The sequence below is a fragment of the Pseudophryne corroboree genome, chromosome 12 (assembly GCF_028390025.1).
Source record: "Pseudophryne corroboree isolate aPseCor3 chromosome 12, aPseCor3.hap2, whole genome shotgun sequence".
Taxonomy (NCBI): domain Eukaryota; kingdom Metazoa; phylum Chordata; class Amphibia; order Anura; family Myobatrachidae; genus Pseudophryne; species Pseudophryne corroboree.
In genome coordinates this window covers 58,741,500-58,768,195 of record NC_086455.1, presented here as the reverse complement: position 1 = coordinate 58,768,195, position 26,696 = coordinate 58,741,500, and positions in this window count along the sequence as shown.

The following is a 26,696-nucleotide window of genomic DNA, read 5'->3' as shown; positions in this document are numbered from 1 at the left end:
TCTTTCTGCAGTCCTTTAGTACGCTCAGGTAGTGTCCAACAGTGCCGCCTCTCAGTCTTCATGGAACAGAGTCTCTGGTGATACTTTTGCGATCTCTTTGCCTTGCTCTTTGAAAACACAGTTCACTTGGAACACACAGTTCACTTCGAACACACAAACTCGATGAATGTGAGCAATAAACTACTTTGTCACGAGTTCTCTCCGGGTCAGCGACCTTCTTGCAGTGGGACGAGTGGACCCAAGTCTCTCTTTTGGCGACCTTTAGTGCTGTCAACAAATCTTGGTATGGTCCTTCCCACCTGTCTATTAGGCAACCTGAGCGTAAGGGCAATCACACAGTCTCTTGGTTCATAATCAAGACAGTTAGCATTTGGCATACCAGCAATCAACAGTTTCAAGTTCTTTTGTCAAGTTCTCAAATGCTGGCTCATCTCAATAAGGTACTTTACTATCACCTCATAGGTGTATTTCTGATCATTGTGCGGATCAATCATGACATGAGGTCGTCTTCCAAAAACAACCCAAAAAGGCACAAATACCAAAACAAAAACAAATTTCAAAGAGGGTGATTCGTCGAGTGAAGATCTGGGAGCGGTTCCGAAGCTACATAATGCTAGTGGCAGTATCTATGATCACAATAGTAAAATTTCAAGCTTTGCTCCTACTTCTAGGGGTACCATTATCTACACACAAATTTCTGTGCAATTTTTCTTTGTGGTAAACACAGAAGCATCCGTGGTGGCAGGAAATGCCTCTACCCAGTTTGAGAAAACATCAGTGCACACCAATACATAACAATAATTCCTAAAGGGTGTTAACTGTACGAAGTCGATTTGTATTTCCTGAAAAGATCTGTATGCAGGAGGGATATGGGATGACTCTGTTGGTATTGCTTTACCAATATTCTTCCTCAAGCAAGTAAGACAGGTCATTGCTCTCTTACCTGCATGAGAATAGAATCCTGGCGCACACCAGTAGGCTCTCATCAGCCTGCACCTACCCTCTTTGCCTAGATGAGTCAGACCGTGTGCCACCTCAGCTAGACTTGGAAGGTATGCTCTGGGGGCTACTGGCTTACCGTGTCCACCTGCCCACAGTCCTGAGGACTCCTGGCCATACCCCTTTGTCCTCCAGACTGCCTCTTCTTGCAGGGAACACACATTTTTGTATCTTAATTTTCTATCGTGTGTTTGCAATGTAGAGTACCATGAGCATAACTCAAAAAAAAGAAAAGAAAAAAGAAACATCTCTAGAGGAGAGAAGGAAGAAGAAAATGAAAAAGAAAATGTCAGGTTTGCCATTCACCAACAGACATATCAGTGTCTATACAAAATTTCCCTTCACCAGTATTCCCATTCTCCACCTTTTGTGCATGACAAGGCAAACTGCAGTAATACTGGTGTCATCGTGCTGTTGAGATATACTGGGTTTGGGCAGAACTCTGAAGGACCTAGGGATGTGGAGTTTGAACTGTACTTGGGTCCATGTATTGTACCACCCTGTGTGAACGCAAAAGATGAAGAGGAAAACTGTAGATAAACAGAATAGAGGTTGGTGACAGATGAGTTTGTAGAGGTGGAGAAGATTTTATAAAAATTTGACAACTGGATTGGGCACTACGGGGAAGTGATTCTCTACTTGGTCTACTTCCCTTAAAAAAAAAATTCTGTGTGTCTTTTCTCTACTGGGACTATCCCAGCCATCAATCCAGTGTCCTGTCCATCCTAAGTTCATAGGGAACCCGGTATCTGTGAGATAATTTCCTCTACCTGTGATGGACATGCATCTAGAACAGTAGAATGTAACATTAGTAAGTTGCATTTATTCTGTTCTTCCCATTAACCAAATTTGTGTTTTCTATATGGCTTATGATTCCTTACTATATGTCCCTTGGTCCCGTCTATGTGTTTAATAATGTAGCTTGTGTTTTCTGTCTAGGGGATCTATATTGACTATGTGTCCTACTACTCCTACAATCTCTGGCAAAATGCCCTTCCTTCCTGCAAGTGTAACATATTATTGACCATTTGGGATCTGGGGTTTGGACTGATGGGTCTTTCCTGTATGTGCCAGTATACTTACCATCCTCAACCTCTCCACCTGTTGTTCTCTGTGCCTAGCACTATTCTGGTGATGTTCAATAGCACACTATCTAAGATTAGCTACTGTGACCTTTCCAATTTTGCAAAGAAGTATGCACCCTGACACTCAATGCCTTATTGAGCCCGTCCATTTGCACAGAGACAGCCACCTCCCATTTGCCGAATTAGTGTTTAACAGTGGTCTTATCCAGATGGAGAGTTTTCTATTACTGCAAGAGACAAAAACAAAAAAAAAGTTTAACAAGCTTCTAGGTCATGCAAAGTATTTCATTCAATCCTTCTCATCCCGTATTAAGGGTCTGTACGTGGTCCAACAAACATTTCCAAGCTCATCTTTACTAGGGGCATTACTAGGAATGAATACTTCTTATATGGTAACTGAAAGAAATACCCTGGGGTTACCATGTCTCTGTCCGCTTTCCTACTGGCAAATACTAATGTGCGGACAGGTTTTTCTCCATTTCTGACGTTACTTTCTTGATTTTTTTTAGTTTTATTTATTTATTTATTTTTTACTATATATGTACACGAATGATACCATACTTACCTGTTCCACTGGTCTCAGCCACTTCCCCCACAGGTTACTGCTCTTCTTTTACTGGTTGGATACTCCTCTGGGTGCATGAGAAATGGCTGAAAACGATCAGGTCACCTTCTCCTCCTAAATAAAACTTCAACATTCATTAGTACATATATAGGTTACAGTCATATTTTTCATATTTTTATTATTTTCTATAGTTTGTATGCTGGCCATAACTGCTTCCACATCTACATAAGGCGGTATACTTGCATTCTCTTTTTTTTTTCCTACTTATTTATTGTTGCTACAAGTTCAAACAGTTCTTATATTTCCATTCTTGTCTTATATGACTTTGGTTAAACATACCACCTGCAATACCTTAGGATCAAACTCACCAACCCCTCTTGCTGTCACAGGTTTAAACAATTTGTATGTCTGACCCTTTGTTTTCGGGATTTTATCAGACATATTCTTATCCTTAAGTTCTGCAATATCTCTGGTTCAAAGCTGCTCACCTTAGGGAATGGTACCCTATCTTTGTCAGTCATACATTCCCATTCAGACAAAAAGTCTTCAGCGTGTGGACCATATTTCCCACACATAATACTATTTCCTTTAAACTTCGCTGACCCCCTGGGCAGCGGCTCTTCAACCTGAACCCTGGTTAAACGTCCCTTACTTGAGCAACTGGCTCCCATAATTGTGGGCCTTTTCCCACAAACACCAATATACTCAATATAAGGCGACGGTGAAAGTTCTCTGAGCGCTTCCACCCACTCTCCGCCCACGTTGGCCAGTACTACCATACACTGTCGATAGCAAAGGCAATGTACCCAACCTAGGGCCCCTATCAGACTTTACAACACCGTAATTTCTTTCGGTGGAAGTTCTGTTTGGAATATTTTCCTGAGAGAGGCAGCGAAAAATTCCTTTTCGGTATCTTTCAACTGGAATTGTTTGTAGGGTGAAAACAGAGAAATTAGATAATTATCCTTCACCCTTTCCAGTGAAGTCCACCAGGGTGATTTCCCATCGTTGTCAAAGAAAAACTCCTTTTGTCTATGCAATCACGTCTGCGTATGCTCTCCCACAGCGCATATGACACAATGGTATCACGTTGTGCTGTGCAGAACACACGGACATGCGATGCAATAGCACAGCCTATAGATACTAGTTATCTATATGCCCTACGATTGCTGTAGACCACCTAGCCTAGACCACTCCAGACGACTTTAGTTGTATGGGATACCACTTCAGTTCCTAATAACGCAGGGTAGCGAACCCTACGCCACCGGGCCTCTGCTAACCTAGTGTTACCACTTCAGACCACTTCAGTTTCTGGGTTCAGTTCCACTCTGCCCGCTTTCACTCACACAAATACTTTGGTTTTTCTGTACAGAAAATTATTTTCATTCAGATAGGCAGCTTTACCCCAGAGGCAATACAGTTTTTTTAAACTAAATTTAGAGTAACCTGCTTTTGAAATCTGATAGTTATGTGCTATTGTATTAAATGTCTACTATCCCACCTTTGAACTAAACGACACTATTGTATAATTTGTACTCAGCGCCCGCATTCTTACGCACTTTGCGCAAACACGCGACCGTGCGTGTCTCTTACACTGCGTGCGCAGTCCTTTACTTTGCCCGAGACACGTGTACAAAACCCTGCGTCCGCAATAAATCAAATCACACAGCTTCTATAAATGTGAGCAATACTAACTACTATTGCCCACTAGACATAACTTGTTCTGTATAAACTTTTATGCAGACCTGCGTTTGTGTCTTTACGCTTACTTCCTTAAACATTTATTTTAGTTTTAACTATATAGCAACAAATGTATCCTATTTCACACATATCTATAATGCCTCTAGCAATAATCAATAATTTAAATGATATGATTCAGATTGGATAGCTATCTTGCAGAACATACACTGATATAAATATACACATAATTATAATAATATTATATATGTACCATTCACTGGTCTCCTGAGACTCATTTACCCATTCAGTGCTTCTAATTTGCATATCAACAGAGGTTCATATGCCTGTTCAAGAGGGTAGTGGGACAGGTTAATTAACATTTCAATGGCTATCCTAAAATAGCAAGCAGAGTTAACTGAATCCTAGAGGTAAAAGAAAAAAAAATCCTTTTTTTATATCTGTGTGTAATTCTTACACTAGGTATTAATCTCTTAACTCTCACTAGGCCCAGCTGAAACTATTTGTAATTGACTATGGCATGGGTTAAATAAATGCATTGGTAACTCATAAATGGTGTTTGATGTGACCAAGGAAAGCTGATTATTCTGATCAGTGAAAATCAGCCATTAAGAAAAATGACCTTCCCAAAATGGCTGCTGCTCCTCCCCCTTCCACATCCATGAGGGTTACACAAAATGGTGGACAGGCCATGTGGTTAGTCCAAAGTGGAGGACAGACCATGCGGCTTCCTTTGTCACAAAGAAATCACGCATCATACAAGCACCAGAAGTTATTTTAGGCCTGAGTTAAAAATAAAAACTATATCAAGGCTATGCAGCAACTTTTAAATGTACTATTAAACCTACTTAACAGATAAACAATCCAATCTGAATCAAACACAATATGACTTATTTGAACCTTGTTTTGCAACAATAAAAATAAATGTTAGCATCTTAAATATTATGAGAAACGCATTGTCCCTTGAATTTCATATCAGCGTCTTACTAATAACACAACAATACACACGGATATGATGATTTTCTCAGCTTTTATAATGCGTCCATCACAAGCTGATCGACCACAGCGTCGCGATTATAATGTACAGTGCATCATTAAGAACGTGATATCGCGGACCAGCCCCCATCTAAGAATGCCAAATTGATTTATCACAAATATTTAAAATGCCCGCTCTAATATATATTGCAGACGCCAGGCGCATCTTATTACCATATACGATAAAAGTGCGCTGTACATCGCAAAACACTGCATCCCATAAGAGAAAACAATACACCCACACATTATCTGAGTTCCAAAGCTCATTGATGTATATATTTGTTATTAAAAAGGATATGGATTCAATATATATTACAAAGTACAGTATACCTATAGTTACATGGTTACACTCACACAGTAAGCATTTAAAACATACAATTACATACAGATATATGCCATTACATATAGTTTCAGTTACATGCCAGCGATACAATTACCATTCCCTCCAATGCAGCTTATGTCTCCCTCTCTCTGTAAATAAATACAGGAACTGAACTGCCAGCAACTCCTCCATCATCCTCTGAGACCAAAAAGCAAGTAACTGACCTCCTGTGTGGTCAGCTTATGTCTCATCTAGTTTTTGGGGGAGGGGACTCATGATGAGTCACCAGTTCCTTTGTATATGGTAAGCAGATTCAGCCTTGAAGGCATCCAAAGGGCTGGCCTGAGTTTCCTGTTTGGAATATCTATTGTTCTAATAAAAGTGATTTTAGCTTTTATACATTCAATCATAATTATCCGCTGCAATGTCCTACAACTTAATAACAAGTATCAAATTAACTTTAAGCTACACATTAAGCTGGTTGTTTTAATAGTAAATATGACAGGTGTATCTGGTTTCGTTCAAATAATACACATACATGACACCACTCCATCATATACAATTCTAAATCATCATGATGTCTGGCGCTTGATATTACTATAATTATGTACTGCATGAAATAAGTGTCGAATCCATCTCTGTGGCACGTCCGTGTAAATGTGTGTGTTACCATACATGGCTGTGCTCTCTGCGCGTATTTGCAAGTATGGCGACTCATAATGTGTGTAGTTTGTATGTTCTCTTTATGTAATATTTTTGACTTCGACAATATATATATATATATATATACAAATATATACATCTCCTAGAGTTTAGACTATGAATGTTATTACCTCAGATTTCTAAATGTCTGGTTTGTATTTTTGTTAGCTATTGCTAATTGCCTAGGTTCCTGGGTATTGTCTTTTTGTTTGTCTTGTTTTCAGACAAGACAATGACAATCCAGCATTTATTGTTGTCGACAGAAACTGGGCTACCCTAGTAAACAAAGGTGTTTGCCTTCTTCATAGAATTTCAAAGCTTTGTGTAAATAAGACCATTGTATTTGAGTCTCTGGGAGTTTCATTTATGTGTGACCGATCTTCATGCTATTAGAAGAGGAAGCAGACAGTGGGGGATGTATGCAATATATGGATTAGATATACAGTATGATATATCTTTGTGGCTTTTCCATGCGAGTACAAATTCCACTGTAATTACTCATACCACGCTCTAATGCACAGGACCGCGGAAGCGACCATACGCAAATTGCGAATATGTGCACGGTCGAATACGCACGCACATGGAGGCCATCTATGTGGTGTTTGTACGTAATGTGTGTACTGTAATATTTTCTGACTTCGACACCAGTGTATTTCTCTGGATGTGTCTTTTCCAGTGTATTTTATGTGGATTAATTTTTATCAATGTCTTTTATGTGGATGCAGCTTTTTTTGTGTATTTTATGTGGATGCAGCATTTTCAGTGAATAGACCATTAAGGTATTTCTTTTCTAAACCAAATTTGTAAGACTTTGTTAAACTTGCTGTGCCCACAACCCTTCACACAATAGGTAGAAGAAGCTTCCTGAGCACTCTGACTGTGCTCGTCAAAGTGTGTGCAGTGTGATTGGCCAGGCAACGTCTCTTAGTATGCACAGTGTACTTCCTCCTGCATGCGCAGTGGATCTGCATCATACTCTTGATAAAGCTAAATATTTATCGTATATAAAACACTTTAAGAGGTCTAAGAACACTGTACGCTATCTACGTAAGAAGTACCGTAAGGGTACGCAAGTTGCGTAACGATCGCTCAACCGTAGTCGAGACGCTCAAGCGTCACGTTCGCTTACAGCCCAGAGATCACAGGCAGGCACGCTATTGGCTGCCGACTAACGTAATGATTCGCTATAGCGTAGCGGACGCTCGGGACCACGAGGAGATCACCAGCGGTGCAGACGCTTATAACGTTAAACCTTTATATCTATACCTTTAACAACGAAATATACAGTAAACCTTAGTGTGGTGACAGAGTGTAAGTGCAACCTGGTGTAACCTGATTAACTACAAAGCTGCTTGAGCGTCACCGACGCTCAGGGAATACTTAACACTATAAGAAATACACAGATACCTGGGCTTAGGGTCCAAAACCTATTATCTGTATTATGACTATTATACTTGCAAAAGAATCACAGTACAAAGCATACACTACAATATAACATAGACTAACTAACCAGATAACTACACAGGAAATACAATACAATACAATTAAGGGAAAAATATGGGAGAAATAGAAGAGAGAGAGAGAGAGAGAAATGGCTCACAATAACATCAAGACAATATGATTGCGGAGAAACACTTACGCACAAGGGGAAACGATCGCATGCGCCTCGATATCCAGCTCCCGATTATCAGCAATGAGAACCGTTGAAGAGAGTGTCCTGGATATGGTCGGCCTGCCTATTTATGCCCCACACACAATACAATTCAATGGTCCCTACAATCTCATTGTTCATTGGACACAGGAATTCGGCTTCGCATTATAACAAAAGGTCATAGGTTGATTCATACAGGTGGGCTGTGACTGCTTCCAACTGTTCAGGTGGGTGGGATACTGGGTTTCCCGCCGCATGACTAAGTAAGAACAAATAATAGTAAATGGACATAAACTTCTTATGTCCATAACTATTCGCACGAGCGATTAATCCGCTCCAAACCAACACCGGAATATTGCTATTTAAATATTCTTCCGATGGGTACCAAACACTACTGTATGACCCCTGTTAGACCCTTCGTACAATACAAAGAGGGATCTCTCTGTTCAGGAACATGCTATGTTAACCAAACTTTCAGAATCTATCAAAGGGACCATGATCTACAAAATACATTATTAGTGAAAATATGTAACGAATGAGTCGCACGCTACGATTACATAAACTCTACCGTAAATACGCATACCGTGCGCCTGCGGGTGCCCGCGACTGTGAGTATGTGCACGTACGGGAACGCGTACGCATGCGCAGCGCGGACCAGTATGAGGTGCAAATATGGCAGTGTGTGTAGAGATATTTTTCTGACTTTGACAGTCCACCCTTTGACAGTCAATAATAACTGCCACCTTCTAAAACATTTCAAAAGGAGAAAAATATATGTCAGGGGTTAATTCATTTCCATGGTTGGGTAAGGGAGGAGAGAGGAGTAGGTGGGAAGAGGGTATGACCTAGTGAGATAGCAGAAGCATGTGTGTATGAGTCCATGTTTGGGGGGTCATGTATCATCGTGCCGTACGTGTTGTAAATCAAGCTTCGAGGTATTGCGAAGTATACATGTGAATTCCTTCTTATCCCGTGGTACGGGTCTGTGGATGGGCTGTCAAACTTTACCGAGCTCTTTTTGGCTTTGGTTGTAACAAAATGGGGGAGCACATTTTAGTTGATGATACATGAATGGGGGAGATATGTGATTGCTGATATCTGTGCCTGTATTCCCTATCGACTATGTGTGTTATTACCTGAGGGTTGTAGAGATGAAGATAAAGAACACTTATGGAAAATGCAGTGGTATTCTATGTCAGGTTAATGTACATCTGTCGGTTGAAGTTTTGTTCGGTATCAGTTGAAAGTCGTCTTCTTTGCGCTGTTTTGCCCATTAGGTGCGATCAAAAAGCTTTGTCAATGCCATTAGATTTACAAAAAAAATGTTGGGCTAGCGTAAGTTTAAGAATTCTAGGGAAACTGGGGATCCATTTCAAAGTTCATCAAATGTCCGTATCTACAGTGGTCAAAACTTCTTCTTTGGTCAATCCGTTGTCTGTATAGCGTCTCGTCAACTTCCTTGTCCAAGTGGGTCTTTTTATCTTGGAGAAAAAAAACCAGAAAAACAGGTGAAAGAAACGGACCGTAGAAATCGCATTTTCATCACATCATTGTTTCTACATTTGGGTCATAAATCAAGTCCAGGTTAATTACAGTTTCCTCACTCCTTAAACTCATTACCCTAGTACGATGATTGCACTTCATTAAAGCCTGACCGCATCTAAATATCAATCCAATCGATATGACAACACCTAAGATACATAGGAGAAACTTCCCAACATCCATTATGACTCCTTGAGCCCAGTCTCCTAAACCAGAAAACCAATTTCGCAGGTTCAACCATGACACCCAACCAGTCAGCTCATTACCTACAGCAGCAAGAGTGAGATTGTGTCTCCTGCGAAATTCCCACTTCAATTGGAGAATATCGTCCATCTTTTGGTCTATGACCTCGACCGGATCCTCGGTGCTATTCGTGATATACGTGCAACACTTCACGCCATACTGTGTTGCCAATGTAACACAATATCCGCCTGTCACTGCTGTGAGGTAATTAAGAACCATTCTATGCTGCACCAGTTCTGTTTTATAAGCTTGAAGTTCCCTTCCAGTATATCTAAACGTGTCATCATACATTTCAGTGATATTATCTAACAAATTTGCGAGCGCCGATATGTATTTATAATTCAGCACTCCTCTAGCGGTGCGGGTGAAATCTAACGCGATTAAGAATTGAATCCCGGTGGATTCACTTATCAGATCAGAGGCCGGATGCTCTGTCTTCTCTATCAGGTGCCTTTTAACAACGTGCTCGTAATGGGTGTGAGTATAAGGAGCTTGGGCACCACGGTGTATGTCTTTCATTTTGTCATGTGACACAGTCATTACTTCAGGCAATACTTTTCCAATATAACACAATCCTTCAGAGTTTGGGGCAAGCCACTTGTACGCCTTTCTCCCGCATATGAAATATGCATCATCGGGGAGAACATATGGGACGGAGTAGGACATAACCATATTACACACCTTCCATGTGAAATCTCCTGACCCTAATTCTTCCATCTGCTTAGTACACGTATCAGGTTGTACGATATGTGCACAGTATCCTGGTGATACTTCTCCAACTCTCGTAATCCTATTTCCTAAGGTATACCTATACCGGAAAGATTTTCCTCTACTGGCTATGTGGCGTACAAGCTCTGTATCTGTAGGCATTCTATCTGCTCTATGCGAAAAGGTCATGGTGTGATTACTCCATGACACTTCCCAATTTCCCGGTTTTCGGGGATTGGAGATGTTGAAACATAATAGGGACCTATCCACATGGTATTGGTGGAGCTTCAAACTAGGAGGGCTGGAGATATTAAACCTCCGGTCCACCGGTCTCCCACCATTTAACTCAAGTACCTCCTCTATCGTTAAAGGAAATGGTACTAGCCCTGATTTGCTATGACCCTGAGGTACTTGAGAGCATACCCAACAATCTGTTTTGTTTAACACATTACCCACTAAGGAGTGATAGTCACTCAATGGATGCCGGTCCATATGGATATTAAAACTGGATTGGCATTTCTTAATGCACCCATCTTCAATGACATTGTTACAGAGCCTACAGATACAGTTTTCTTCAGCTAACAATCCTTCACAATTCCTTCTATGGTCAATGCTATCGGATCGTTTTCTGATACTCGCCTTTGCTTGTTGATTATGTTGTTCTCGGAAAACTACGCCTCCATCTTTATCATCAGAACCCATTCCAGAACCTCTCTCGACCTCCATGGTACTCTCGCCGGAACAGACTGCTCTGGTCAACATCATGGTTAACAGGAAAATCCGGATCACAGTCTCTTGGGGCAAGTCCATCTTATAGGAGGAAACGGAGAAGAATGAGAAGGGGGAAAAAGAAATTTTAGGGAGAGGGGATGGGAAGTGGAGAAAAACAATAAAAGGGAGTGGGGAGTCGACAACAGCTCTTGGTCTTGAGATTTTCACGGCTCAGGTGCCGCCTCAGTCCTCCTGGAACAGACACTCCAGTGATACAACCTCTACCGTCTGTTCCTTATCACGGGACTTCTCTGGATCAGCAACCTTCTTGCAGTGGGATGAATGAACCCAAGTCTCTCTCTCAGCAACCTTCAATGCTGTAGTGCTAGTCAATAAGACCTGGTATGGTCCTTCCCATCTGTCAATAAGGCAACCTGAGCGTAGAAAATTCCGTATCATCACATAATCCCCAGGTTCAATGTCATGACAATTACTATCTGGTAAATCAGGAATCACCAACTTCAGATTATCATTTTGATTCCTTAACTGTTTACTCATGTTAATCAAGTATTTTACAGTCACTTCATTGTTACATTTCAAATCATCCTGAGGGTTAATCATGACATGCGGTTGTCGACCAAACAAGATTTCAAAAGGGGACAGATTAAGAGGGGACCTGGGAGTGGTTCTGATACTGTACAATACAATGGGTAAAGCTTCTGGCCATGTCAATCCTGTCTCTGCCATCACTTTACTCAATTTATTTTTAATAGTGCTGTTCACTCTTTCGACCTTCGCACTCGCCTGTGGACGGTACGGAGTGTGCAGCTTGCTATCAATTCCCATCAATTTACACATTCCTTGAAAGACATCACCTGTAAAATGGGTACCCCTATCACTTTCGATTATTCTAGGGATACCATATCTACATACAAATTCCTGCACAATTTTCTTAGCAGTAAACATAGCGGTATTTGTAGCCGCAGGAAATGCTTCGACCCAATTTGAGAAAACATCTATACAGACAAGTACATATTTCAAATTCCGACAAGGGGGTAATTGTATAAAGTCAATTTGTATTACCTGGAAAGGGCCGCCGGCAGGTGGGATATGGGATGGTTCTGTAGGTATTGCCTTTCCAATATTCTTTCTCAAACAGGTAAGGCATGACATTGCTCTTTTACTCGCATGAGAGGAGAATCCTGGGGCGCACCAATATGCTCTTACCAATTTGCACATCCCTTCCTTGCCTAGATGAGTCAGCCCGTGAGCTGCTTCAGCCAGACATGGAAGATATGCTCTGGGGGCCACTGGTTTACCATGTTCATCCGTCCAGAGTCCTGAGGACTCCTGGCCATATCCCTTTGCCTTCCAGACTGCCTTTTCCTGTGTGGAACACAAATTCTGCATTTCACACAACTTTTGTGTGTTGATGGTATTAAATACCATCAGTTGTGTTGTGTCTGTCTGTCTGGGGGTAGCAGCTGCTAACTTAGCAGCTTCGTCTGCTCGGCTGTTACCAAGTGATACTGGGTCCTGGCTATATGTATGTGCTTTACATTTGATAACAGCCACTCTGTCGGGTTCCTGTATCGCTGTTAGAAGCCTTTTTATGTGAGCTGCATGCGCTACCGGTGTACCAGCTGCCGTCATGAAATTTCTGAGGCGCCATAGGGCTCCGAAATCATGAACTACCCCGAAGGCGTATCTAGAATCGGTGTAGATATTGGCTGACTTACCCTTAGCCAATTCACATGCTCTGGTTAGGGCGACCAGTTCAGCAACCTGGGCTGAGTGAGGTGGGCCTAGCGGTTCCGCTTCTATGGTGTCTTGGTCATCTACGACTGCGTATCCAGTACACAAGTCTCCCGAGTCTGACTGTCTATGACAACTACCGTCCGTGTAGAACGTGAGTTCTGCATCTTCCAGTGGGTTGTCACTGATGTCAGGCCTTGCGGTAAAATTTTGGGTCAAATATTCCATACAATCATGTGTATCTTCCTTTGTATTAAATCCTCCTTCCCCATCACTCTCACCTTCCACCCTTTGTGCCTGACCAGGCACACCTGGGAGATATGTTGCAGGATTTAATGCACTGCATCTCCTTATGGTGATGTTTACGGGGGCCATTAGGGCAAATTCCCATCTTGTAAACCTCGCTGATGATACGTGTCTGGTTTGGGCAGAATTCAATAAGGCTGACACTGCATGTGGCGTATGGATTGTGAGGTTGTGGCCTAGCACGACATCTTCGCTTTTTGTCACTAGCAATGCTATCGCAGCAACGCTTCGCAAGCATGTGGGGAGGGATCGCGCTACCGTGTCTAGCTGAGCGCTGTAGTATGCAACTGGCCTGCTGGCATCACCGTGCTTTTGGGTTAGTACGCCTGCCGCGCAACCAGCACTTTCTGTTCCGTATAGTTCAAAGGGTTTCCCATAGTCTGGCATACCTAGTGCTGGTGCCTGCGTTAGGCACTGTTTGAGTCTCTCAAATGCTGTTTCGGACTCGTCTGTATGCGAAATCCTATCAGGTTTGTTTGAGGAGACCATTTCCTGCAAAGGTAACGCTAAAATGGAAAACACTGGGATCCAATTACGGCAATACCCACACATTCCTAAAAACGTTCTGATCTGTTGCTGGGTTTGTGGCAGAGTCATGTCTCTAATTGCTTGGATTCTATCAGCGGTCAGGTGTCTCAGTCCTTGTGTTAGACAGTGTCCCAAATATTTTACCTTAGTTTGGCATAATTGTAACTTGTCTTTGGAAACCTTGTGTCCTGTGTCTGAAAGATGAAACAGGAGCTGTTTCGTATCCTTCAGGGATGCTTCCAGTGAATCTGAACACAGCAGTAAATCGTCCACATACTGTATCAATACTGATCCACTCTCTGGTTGGAAAGACTAAAAACAATCATGCAAAGCCTGAGAAAATATACTTGGACTATCTATGAAACCTTGGGGTAATCGAGTCCACGTGTATTGGACTCCTCTGTATGTGAATGCGAATAAATATTGGCTGTCAGGGTGCAGAGGTACCGAAAAGAAAGCGGAGCAGAGGTCAATGACAGTGAAAAATTTGGCAGTGGGAGGGATTTGCATTAGGATGACAGCTGGATTTGGCACTACGGGGAACTGACTCTCAACTATTTTGTTAATCCCCCTTAGATCCTGCACTAGTCTGTAACCCCTCCCCCCACTCTTTTTAACAGGGAAGATGGGACTATTGGCAGTGCTGGACGTTCTTACCAGAATGCCCTGTTGTAGCAAGCGCTCTATTACTGGGTAAACTCCTAACTCCACCTCTGGCTTCAGAGGGTACTGTGGGATTTTTGGAGCTATCCTACCATCTTTTACTTGTACAACTACTGGAGCTACGATTGCCATTAATCCAGTGTCCTGTCCGTCTTTTGTCCAAAGTGACTCTGGTATCTGAGATGTCATCTCTTCTACTTGGGATGGATTCCTATTTGTCATAATGGTATGCGACATTAATTTTGATGGGGAGTCTAACATGTCTCGCACTTCCTGAGCGTGATTCTCAGGTATGTCCAAGAATACACCTTCAGGAGTACAATAAATGACGCACCCCATTTTACACAGTAAGTCTCTTCCCAGGAGATTAGTTGGTGCCGATGCAGCCAGCAAAAAGGAATGCTTGGTATGCAAAGGCCCTATTGTAATCTCGGCTGGTTTGCTAACAGGGTAGTGCTGGACTACTCCTGTTACTCCCATGGCTGGAATTGTCCTACCAGTGGTTCTCATGCCCACTGTCGAATTTATCACTGACTTGGCCGCCCCTGTGTCTACAAGAAAGTTTAATGATTTACCAGCTACATTAATTGCAATTTCGGGTTCACTTCCAAGGCTTGCAATCAATTTTACTGGCTGCAGATTACAGGTATGGCCACACCCCTATTGGGTATGGTGACCTCCCTGAATCCCGCTGGCAGCAACTACTTGTGAGGGAGATAGCTGGGAACTACCAGAGGCATGCCAGTCTCTGTTCGGGGGATATCTTTTTGTTTCCCCTGTATGTGGCTCATAACTCCGTCTCTGTGGACCCTGATCCCAATGTCGTGTGTCGTGTCGTTGTCTAGGGGGTTGGTAAGACTTTTGTCGATTTCTTGATCTACAGTCTCGTGCAAAGTGTCCCTGTTTGTGACAAAAATAACATGTTACCACAGTTGACTTACCCACAGGGTTTGGTGATATTACCACAGGCTGCTTTGTGGTCAGGGCCTGTATACTTACTGACATTAACTTATCACCTTGTGACTCCCTGTGTCTGGTGATGTTCCGGTCGTGATCAATAGCAGCCTCTCTCAAAGTGGCCACTGACAGACCTCGCCAACATGGTTGCGTGGTCTGTACCCTTGCCTTTAATGCTTCCTTTAAACCATCCATTAGTACAGATACTGCTACTTCTTGATGGTTTGCATTGGTCTTAATGTCCTCTATACCAGTGTACTTTGCCATTTCTAATAGTGCCCGGTGAAAATATTCTGCTGCCGTTTCTGACTCCTTTTGTTTAATGGAGAATATTTTGTTCCATTTAACAACGGCTGGGAAATACTCCTTTAACTGTAAATTTATCCTTTTTACGTTATCTTTGTTGTACACATCTGTAAGAGGTACATCCTGATCTAATCCACAGTCAACTAAGAATTGAGCTGCGTCGACATTGGAGGGTAAACAAGCTCTTAGCAATATCTGCCAATCTTTATTATTGGGCTCTAAAGTGTTTCCTAGGTCCCTGATGTATTTTTGGCTAGCAACTAAATCTTTTCTAGGGTCAGGGAATTCAGACACTATGGTCCTCAATTCCATTCGGGTAAACGGGCAATACATGGCAATGTTCCTAACGGGTGTGGCTCCTGACGTGTCTGTTTTCCCATTGGGAACTACTATTACCTTAACAGGATTTACTCTAACAACCTCATTCTGTGTAGATTCTACAGCCTGTGGTGAAATTGTTTCAGCATAATGTATGGTGCCGTACTTACCCGTTGACACGACCTCACCTATCCCTCCGCTAGGGGCCTTTGTTACTAATCTCGGGGGTGGAGCAGTTCCTACTGTGGTTTCCGATATGGTGGCCGCTAGAGAGAGCGCTGAAATTGTTGCCGAATCGTCTTCTTGATCACACTCCTGAGGAAAGTTCAAAACAGGGTACAACTTGCACGGGTTAATACTTGCATGGGTTAATGGTTCAACATTATCTTTAACATTTACATGGTTACTAAGTGATTGTGTGTTACACCTTAGTGCGTCTTTCTCCGCAATCAACTTCTCTCCCGCTATATATGGTGGCGGTGGGGCCGTGGCTATCAGTTTCCTGACCGACCCAGATCCCGCCGCCTGAGCCAAACCTCTCTGTATCTCACCTTCCTGTTGCCACAACTGCAAATAATCATAATGCTTGATTCGTCTCTTTGCTGATTTTATGAGACATATCCTCCTCCTTAAATTTTGTAACACTTCTGGGCTGAAGCTACCTATTCTTGGGAATTTCTCCCCGTCATGTACCGTCATTCTCTCCCATTCATCACATAAAACCTCTGTGTGACTTCCATATTTCTCACACATTACGTATCTGGCCGATCCTACTGGTCGGTTTACAGAGTCAACCCGAACCGAGGTTGATCGCCCCCTTCCTGAACAACTGGCCCCCATAATCTGCAGGTGTTGCTTGCTCTACCTCTGATCTCTATATCAGGGTCTTCAGCGAACCCTTACAGAAAACCAAAATATTCACGATAGGCAGACGGTGAAGTTTACCGAGCACCCCACTCGCTCGCCCACGCCGACCAATGCGACCTGATCACACCGATATGGTGCTGGCGCACTCGACCCAGGGCACCTATTAACCTTTGTTTACTTGAAAAATGCGAGTGTGATCCGAAGAGCACTACCCTTTCCAGTAAAGGTGGGGTTGTCAGATAGTTCCTGAGTGACCAGCGAACTTCCCTTTTTGAAAAAATAAAAAATTACACAAATCACGTTAGAATGTACAAATAGCGTTTGTGACCCCTTTACTCTAATGGTACTAGGTCAGATTACTAACTACTGTACACAATTACGTGCGGTCCAATCGTTCAGCACACAAGCAACTAAGCTTATGTACGGAAAGACCAATGGAATCGAAAATTGCGGCTGCGAATTCCTTCAGCGAGAGCTTGTATGGCCTATATGGGTGTTGCACCAACCCTTTTCGGTGTTGTGCCTGTGGACTGTATAGCGGACTTCCTTGTTTACTGTACCTGGACCTGCTGGTCTACTATGACCTCCTGGTCTTGTTCTATACGACCTCCTGGTCTGACCTCCTGGTCTTGTTTTATACGACCTCCTGGTCCGCTATACTCTAATGCTCAAATTGTATGTTTAACTAAGGATGCCTCCCTAGCCACCGTGCATGTCACTTACACGTATGTTCCTCACGAGTACTCGGTGATTTCTTTTGGTTCAACCTCCAAGTTATATAAACTTATGTAATACAAAAACACTCACTCATCACATGTACACTTTTGTTTCTATTTCTATTTCTGCGCAGAAATTTTTTCTTTAGACCAGATGTGTTACCAATTAGGAGCAGGATCTGTTAATTTAAATTTCGGACACCCAAAAATAGACTTGCGTTATTTCTCGCCTCGCGTTATTTACCGCTTTGCGTTATTTATCGCTTTGCGTTATTTATCGCTTTGCGTTAAAAATCAACTTATCGTGACTTGAGCTACGTGGGCGTAACCGGACGCTCCGTTGCGTAATATACGCTGCGTGCGTCGGCCTTTGGATTGCGTACGCAAGTCTTTGTTAGGGACACGTGCACGCAAAGCAAAGATCCACCGTAACACAATTTATACTTTTATCAATGTAGATGATCCTTGATCATCTACCACACACCACACTGACTTCGCCTTATCTCCCAGGCAAAACTGTGTGTTTGTCTATATTTTAACTTTATTACCTCTATTCTTAAATTATGAAATAACAGCAAATCTCTTTTAGCACTTTTATCAACTATAAAACTGGCAGACAGGAGAGTGATATACGAAAATACACAAATGAAAAAGGAATGCAGATATATATGTGTGCGTGTGTACGCAAGATAGAAAAATAAACAGTTTTAAAAGACACTAGCGTTTTGCTCTTACCTCCGGTTCCCGGATTCCTTCAGCACCCTTTACCTAAGCGAAGCAGACGCTTATCCCGTCAGCACTGCGAGGGATACAACCTCCCGCCCTTTGCTGAGGGATAATGTCTGCTGATCTACCTAGTGCAGATATGTGAAGGACTGGACGGCCCCCAATTGATAAAGCTAAATATTTATCGTATATAAAACACTTTAAGAGGTCTAAGAACACTGTACGCTATCTACGTAAGAAGTACCGTAAGGGTACGCAAGTTGCGTAACGATCGCTCAACCGTAGTCGAGACGCTCAAGCGTCACGTTCGCTTACGGCCCAGAGATCACAGGCAGGCACGCTATTGGCTGGCGACTAACGTAATGATTCGCTATAGCGTAGCGGACGCTCGGGACCACGAGGAGATCACCAGCGGTGCAGACGCTTATAACGTTAAACCTTTATATCTATACCTTTAACAACGAAATATACAGTAAACCTTAGTGTGGTGACAGAGTGTAAGTGCAACCTGGTGTAACCTGATTAACTACAAAGCTGCTTGAGCGTCACCGACGCTCAGGGAATACTTAACACTATAAGAAATACACAGATACCTGGGCTTAGGGTCCAAAACCTATTATCTGTATTATGACTATTATACTTGCAAAAGAATCACAGTACAAAGCATACACTACAATATAACATAGACTAACTAACCAGATAACTACACAGGAAATACAATACAATACAATTAAGGGAAAAATATGGGAGAAATAGAAGAGAGAGAGAGAGAGAGAGAGAAATGGCTCACAATAACATCAAGACAATATGATTGCGGAGAAACACTTACGCACAAGGGGAAACGATCGCATGCGCCTCGATATCCAGCTCCCGATTATCAGCAATGAGAACCGTTGAAGAGAGTGTCCTGGATATGGTCGGCCTGCCTATTTATGCCCCACACACAATACAATTCAATGGTCCCTACAATCTCATTGTTCATTGGACACAGGAATTCGGCTTCGCATTATAACAAAAGGTCATAGGTTGATTCATACAGGTGGGCTGTGACTGCTTCCAACTGTTCAGGTGGGTGGGATACTGGGTTTCCCGCCGCATGACTAAGTAAGAACAAATAATAGTAAATGGACATAAACTTCTTATGTCCATAACTATTCGCACGAGCGATTAATCCGCTCCAAACCAACACCGGAATATTGCTATTTAAATATTCTTCCGATGGGTACCAAACACTACTGTATGACCCCTGTTAGACCCTTCGTACAATACAAAGAGGGATCTCTCTGTTCAGGAACATGCTATGTTAACCAAACTTTCAGAATCTATCAAAGGGACCATGATCTACAAAATACATTATTAGTGAAAATATGTAACGAATGAGTCGCACGCTACGATTACATAAACTCTACCGTAAATACGCATACCGTGCGCCTGCGGGTGCCCGCGACTGTGAGTATGTGCACGTACGGGAGAGCGTACGCATGCGCAGCGCGGACCAGTATGAGGTGCAAATATGGCAGTGTGTGTAGAGATATTTTTCTGACTTTGACACTCTCCTCCCTGATTACACTCTTCCACCATATACAGCATGGTGCATGAGACATGGTGCAGAGCAATTGGCAAGTGCAGCCGCGGCTCCCAGTGCCCTATGTGAGCCCTGTAGGAATGACTGCCCAACTTGCAAAATCTCCTACCAGACTACTGCTTTAGGTATCACATGATTCCAGAGCATTTAGTCTGGGAAGTGAGAAGCAGGGAGGGTTCAGCTAGTACCACATAGTTTGCTGTCTGCCCCTGATTCCATGTCATCTCCTTCTCCTCTTCGAACAAATGAGTTTCTGTCTCTTTCCTTTACTTTACACCAACCTCTCTTCTCTTCATCTGTATCTGTAGTGCCCCCACCTTGTGGTACCCCACTACCGTCTTTATTGTGCCCCTTCCTTGCCCCTGATATTCACTAATAAGAGCACCACTATGACAATCCAGCAATGCGGAGGTTTAGCCTTGCCTGGTTGCTAGGCAACCATAAGGGGAGTGGACTCAAGGAGCACTAGGAGGACCCTATTCACTCGTATGGAACCTGAGCCGAGCGGGAAGCTGAGGGACACACGGATTGGCCACCACGGGGCGCGAGAGGAGGATGGTGGAGTTGAGGCCAGAGAGCGTGAGGAAGTGAGGAGCAGCAGGATGGACGGGAGCCACGCGCCTGTGTCGGACGGCATGTGGCATTGGAGAAGCAGAAGAGCGGAAGACAGACGACAGCCGGGTGCAGGGCGCCGAGGCCGCCCACCCACAAGACAGCACACAGCATCCCCAGCTGGCAGCAGAGAGGAGCGGCGTTTGACTGGCGGCAAAGCCAGCACGAGACTGGTGGCTACCAGTGCAGCGGGACCATACCGGGAGCTACAGGGAGACGTGACTGGCAGGAGTCAGCAACTCAGCAACTCACTCAGGTACAGCCTTGCCCCTACCAGAGGCCCTGCAGTGACTGTCATTGATCGTGCCCAAAGAGGCAGTCCTATCCAGTACCTCTCAGGCCACCCTGCCTCCGCCCAGCTCCACACCAGGCAGCAGAGAGTTGGATGCGCCAAAGTGGGTCCCCGCCATAGACATTTAGGGCACCACACTGACCCTCCTTGTGTACAAACAGGGTGCCAGAGACAGTAAATCTCCTTCCCTGCAGTCCAGCATGAGACGCCTCTAGACAGGGTCTTTTCCTCTCTGTTGTGATTGGGAATCACACTACCCTCTGCCACAGGAGACTCCATTTTAGCTCCCCTATAAGTCAGTTACGAGCAGATACCCGGTACGTTGGTTAGAGTGCCAGATAAGGGCGATACCCGACTCCAAGGTGTGCAGACTGCCTTCAGACAGATTGTGCTGCTCCTAATAGCCCAGTGGGACAAAGAAAAGACTGTATTTTACTTTTATGCTGCTTTCACATCGCAAATGCCGGATCCTACCCGGTAAGAGAAACGTGTACTTACCGGGTGGGATCCGGCATTTGCGCTCCGTTGCTGGCTTTCCGACCCGGCAATATACCGGGTCGGTTGCCATAGCAGCGGAGGGCGCAGCAGCAGCAGGGGCGGGGGTGGAGGCGGCGCCGGGAGATGAGCTCATCTCCTGCGCCGCCTCTGCCTATACTGTGAATGGGAGCCGTGTCGCATCGGAACGGCTCCCATTCACACTGCGCCTGACCCGGTAATCAACCCGGTAATAACCCTTCTTTTTTACCGGGTTGAATTACCGGGTCAGACAACCCGCTAATTCACCAAAGGACCTTTCACATCGCACACGGACCCGTTTCGACACGGCAATATGTCGTGTCGATACCGGGTTTTTAGTGCGATGTGAAAGGGGTATTACTCACCCACTAGGGGTGAATGGTTTGCCGAATACACTGCACTTTTCCTCTTGGAAACTGATGCTATATATATTGCAAGTAACTGATTCCCAGTATCACGTATTGGATTACAAATACTGTGCACAGTGCAAATTCACTATACAGCACCCCCTGTAGGACATTGATATAGATGGAACATTTTGTCATCAGCATAAGCTGAATTTAACTAGAGATGAGCAACGGAAATTTTTCGGGTTTTGTGTTTTGGTTTTGGATTCGGTTCCGCGGCCGTGTTTTGGATTCGGACGCGTTTTGGCAAAACCTCCCTTAAAATTTTTTGTCGGATTCGGGTGTGTTTTGTATTCAGGTATTTTTTTTTTCAAAAAACCCTCAAAAACAGCTTAAACCATAGAATTTGGGGGTAATTTTGATCCTATAGTATTATTAACCTCAATAACCATAATTTCCACTCATTTCCAGTCTATTCTGAACACCTCACACCTCACAATATTATTTTAAGTCCTAAAATTTGCACCGAGGTCACTGGATGACTAAGCAAAGCGACCCAAGTGGCCGGCACAAACACCTGGCCCATCTAGGAGTGGCACTGCAGTTTTCTAGCGAGAGGATGAGTGCTTCCATCCTCATGTGAATCTGAACCACTAGCCATGAACATAGGCCAGGGCCTCAGCTGTTCTTTGCCACTCCGTGTCGTAAATGGCAAAAGAGATGCACTGTGGTCGCTGGATGGCTAAGCTAAGCGACACAAACACCTCAATATCACAGAAATTATTCGTTCTAATCAGTGGTATTATTGGTCCAAATCACTGGAAGAAAATGACAAAATCACAGGAATTATTTGTTTTAATCAATGGTATTATTGGTCCAAATCACTGGAAGAAAATGACAAAATCACTGGAATTAAATGGCAGTAATATCGGGAATTATATCAAATGGCAGTACCACTGGACATATACGGAAGTGTCAGACAGGATGGCACTTAAAAAAATAGTTCCCAAACAGCACATGATGCAAAGAAAAGAGAAAAAGAGGTGCACTGTGGTCGCTGGATGGCTAAGCTAAGCGACACAAACACCTCAATATCACAGCAATTATTTGTTCTAATCGATGGTATTATTGGTCCAAATCACTGGAAGAAAATGACAAAATCACTGGAATTATTCGTTCTAATCAATGGTATTATTGGTCCAAATCACTGGAAGAAAATAACAAAATCACTGGAATTATTCGTTCTAATCAATGGTATATTATTGGTCCAAATCACTGAAAGAAAATGACAAAATCACTGGAATTATTTGTCAAGATCACTGTAATTAATAATTATAAATCACTGATATTAATTGGTAACATCTCGCTATCACTTGCCTAGAGAAGTGGAATCTAGATGGGATTTTGTACCGGGGACACAATAACTTCATCAATTGTCTAAATCCCACTGCACTAATGGTGGAAAACGGGCACACGTCTAACAGTGCACTGATTATACTGAGAACTGATTATACTGATCACTGATGATACTACGGAGAACTGACACTGAGCAGCGAGAACAGCACTGGACTATTGTACTGTAGTATACTGGTCACCACAATGCAGCACTGACACTGAGCACAGATATTAAGCACTGATCAGGATACTAGAAGTGACACAGACCTGCTAGATACAGCAATGGTCTACTGTACTGTACTACTATATACTGGTGGTCACCACAATGCTGCAATGTACTACTATATACTGGTCACAACAATGCAGCAGATATTAAGCACTGATCAGGATACTAGAACTGAGTCTGACACGGAGCTGCAAGATACAGCAATGGCCTACTGTACTGTACTACTATAATATGCTGGTGGTCACCACAATGCAGCACACTGAGCACAGATATTACCAGGTGTATCTCGCACATCGCCCAGTACAGATTACAGGATGTATAATCACCAGGTGTATAACACACGTCGCACAGCACAGTATACAGGGTGTATAATTAATTACCAGGTATATCACACACATCGTACAGTACAGTATATAGGGTGTATAATCCCCAGGTGTATCTCACACATCGCTCAGTACAGATTACAGGATGTATAATCACCAGGTGTATCTCATACATCGCTCAGTACAGTATATAGGGAGAAAAATCCCCAGGTGTATCTCACACATCGCTCAGTACAGTATATAAAGTGTATAATCCCCAGGTGTATCTCACACATCACGCAGTACAGATTATAGGATGTATAATCACCAGGTGTATCTCACACATCACTCAGTACAGTATATAGGGTGTATAATCCCCTGGTGTATCACACACATCGCACAGTACAGTATATAGGGTGTATAATCCCCAGGTGTATCTCACACATCTCTCAGTACAGATTACAGGATGTATAATCCCCAGGTGTATCTCATACATCGCTCAGTACAGTATATAGGGTGTATAATTCCCAGGTGTATCTCACACATTGCTCAGTACAGTATATAGGGTGTATAATCCCCAGGTGTATCTCACACATCACACAGTACAGTATATAGGGTGTATAATCCCCAGGTTTATCTCACACATCGCTCAGTACATTATAAAGGGTGTATAATCACCAGGTGTATCACACGCCGCACAGTACAGTATACAGGGTGTATAATCCCCAGGTGTATCTCACACATCGCTCAGTACAGATTACAGGATGTATAATCACCAGGTGTATAACACACGTCGCACAGTACAGTATACAGGGTGTATAATTAATTACCAGGTGTATCACACACATCGCACAGTACAGTATATAAGGTGTATAATCCCCAGGTGTATCTCACATCACTCAGTACAGATTACAGGATGTATAATCCCCAGGTGTATCTCACACATCGCTCAGTACAGATTACAGGATGTATAATCACCAGGTGTATCTCACACATCGCACAGTACAGTATATAGGGTGTATAATCCCCAGGTGTATCTCACACATCGCTCAGTACAGATTACAGGATGTATAATCACCAGGTGTATCTCACACATCGCACAGTACAGTATATAGGGTGTATAATCCCCAGGTGTATCTCACACATCGCTCAGTACAGATTACAGGATGTATAATCCCCAGGTGTATCTCACCCATCGCACAGTACAGTATATAGGGTGTATAATCCCCAGGTGTATCTCACACATCGCTCAGTACAGATTACAGGATGTATAATCACCAGGTGTATAACACATGTCGCACAGTACAGTATACAGGGTGTATAATTAATTACCAGGTGTATCACACACATCATACAGTATATAGGGTGTATAATCCCCAGGTGTATCTCACACATCGCTCAGTACAGTATACAGGGTTTATAATCACCAGGTGTATCACAAACGTTGCACAGTACAGTATAAAGGGTGTATAATCACCAGGTGTATCACACGCCTCACAGTACAGTATACAGAGTGTATAATCCCCAGGTGTATCTCGCACATCGCTCAGTACAGATTACAGGATGTATAAAATCACCAGGTGTATAACACATGTCGCACAGTACAGTATACATACTGGTCACTACAATGCAGCAGATATTGAGCACTGATCAGGATACTAGAAGTGACACAGAGCTGCAAGATACAGCAATGGCCTACTGTACTGTACTATATGTATACTGCTGATCACCAAAATGCTGCACTGTCCTACTATATACTGCTCACAACAATGCAGCACAGATATGGATAGTATACTTGACACAGCTGCAAGATACAGCAATGGCCTACTGTACTGTACTACTGTATATGTATACTGCTGGTCACCAAAATGATGCACTGTCCTACTATATACTGCTCACAATAATGCAGCACAGATATGCATAGTATACTTGACACAGAGCTGCAAGATACACCAATGGCCCACTGTACTGTACTAGTATAATTATATACTGGTGGTCCCCACAATGCAGCACACTGAGCACAGATATTTGCAGCACACTGAGCACAGATATGGAGCGTTTTCAGGCAGAGAATGTAGATATTTTCAGCACACTGAGCACAGATATTTGCAGCACACTGAGCACAGATATTTGCAGCACACTGAGCACAGATACAGAGCTTTTCAGGGAGAGAATGCAGCCACGTCCTCTCTGTTCAATCTCCAATGCATGAGTGAAAATGGTGGCGACGCGTGGCTCTTTATATAAAATACAAATCTTGCGAGAATCCGACAGCAGGATGATGACGTTCGGGTTAACCGAGCAAGGCGGGAAGATCCGAGGCTGCCTCGGACCCATGTAAAATAGGTAAAGTTCGGGGGGGGGGGGGGGGGGGTTCGGATCTCAACGAACCGAACCTGCTAATCTCTAAATCTAACCAATCTAGCACCAGTTTGTGGACACTTTAGTGATTACGGGGTTCAAGGAAAAGCCAGTTCATGCTTATATTGACCCTTTGTTACGTAAATGCTTAACTGTACTACCGCATCATTCGGACTAATGTGGTTGGTTGCCTGAAGCTATTCATGTGTCCTAATTGAAATGTTATAGATTTATGCTAATTGTTACAAGTTGATTCAACTTACCAATTGTGTTGATATGTATGGTACTTGGTTGGTAATAATCAAATCTCATTTGCAGTGGTGACTAGTGAAACTGACAAGAATAAATTGTTGTTGCCACAATTTTGTGTGTTATCTACATGTGTGGCTCTATTGGGGCGTCCATCCTTCTGCCACAGGCTTCCATACCATAGAAGGCTCTAAAGCTGTCGAGTCCGACCGTCATCTGGAAAATACAGGTACAACCCTACACCATCACAGGGGCTGACATTACTTATCAACCTACAGTATCTGCCCATATCCTCTCTGCCAATCCTCTGTCTATACCAGCCTCTTTCCCTTCTACTCCAGCCTCATTTCCCTTCCTCTGCTCCAGCTTTTCTGCCCATCCCGTGTCTGTGCCAGCCTTTCTGCCCAT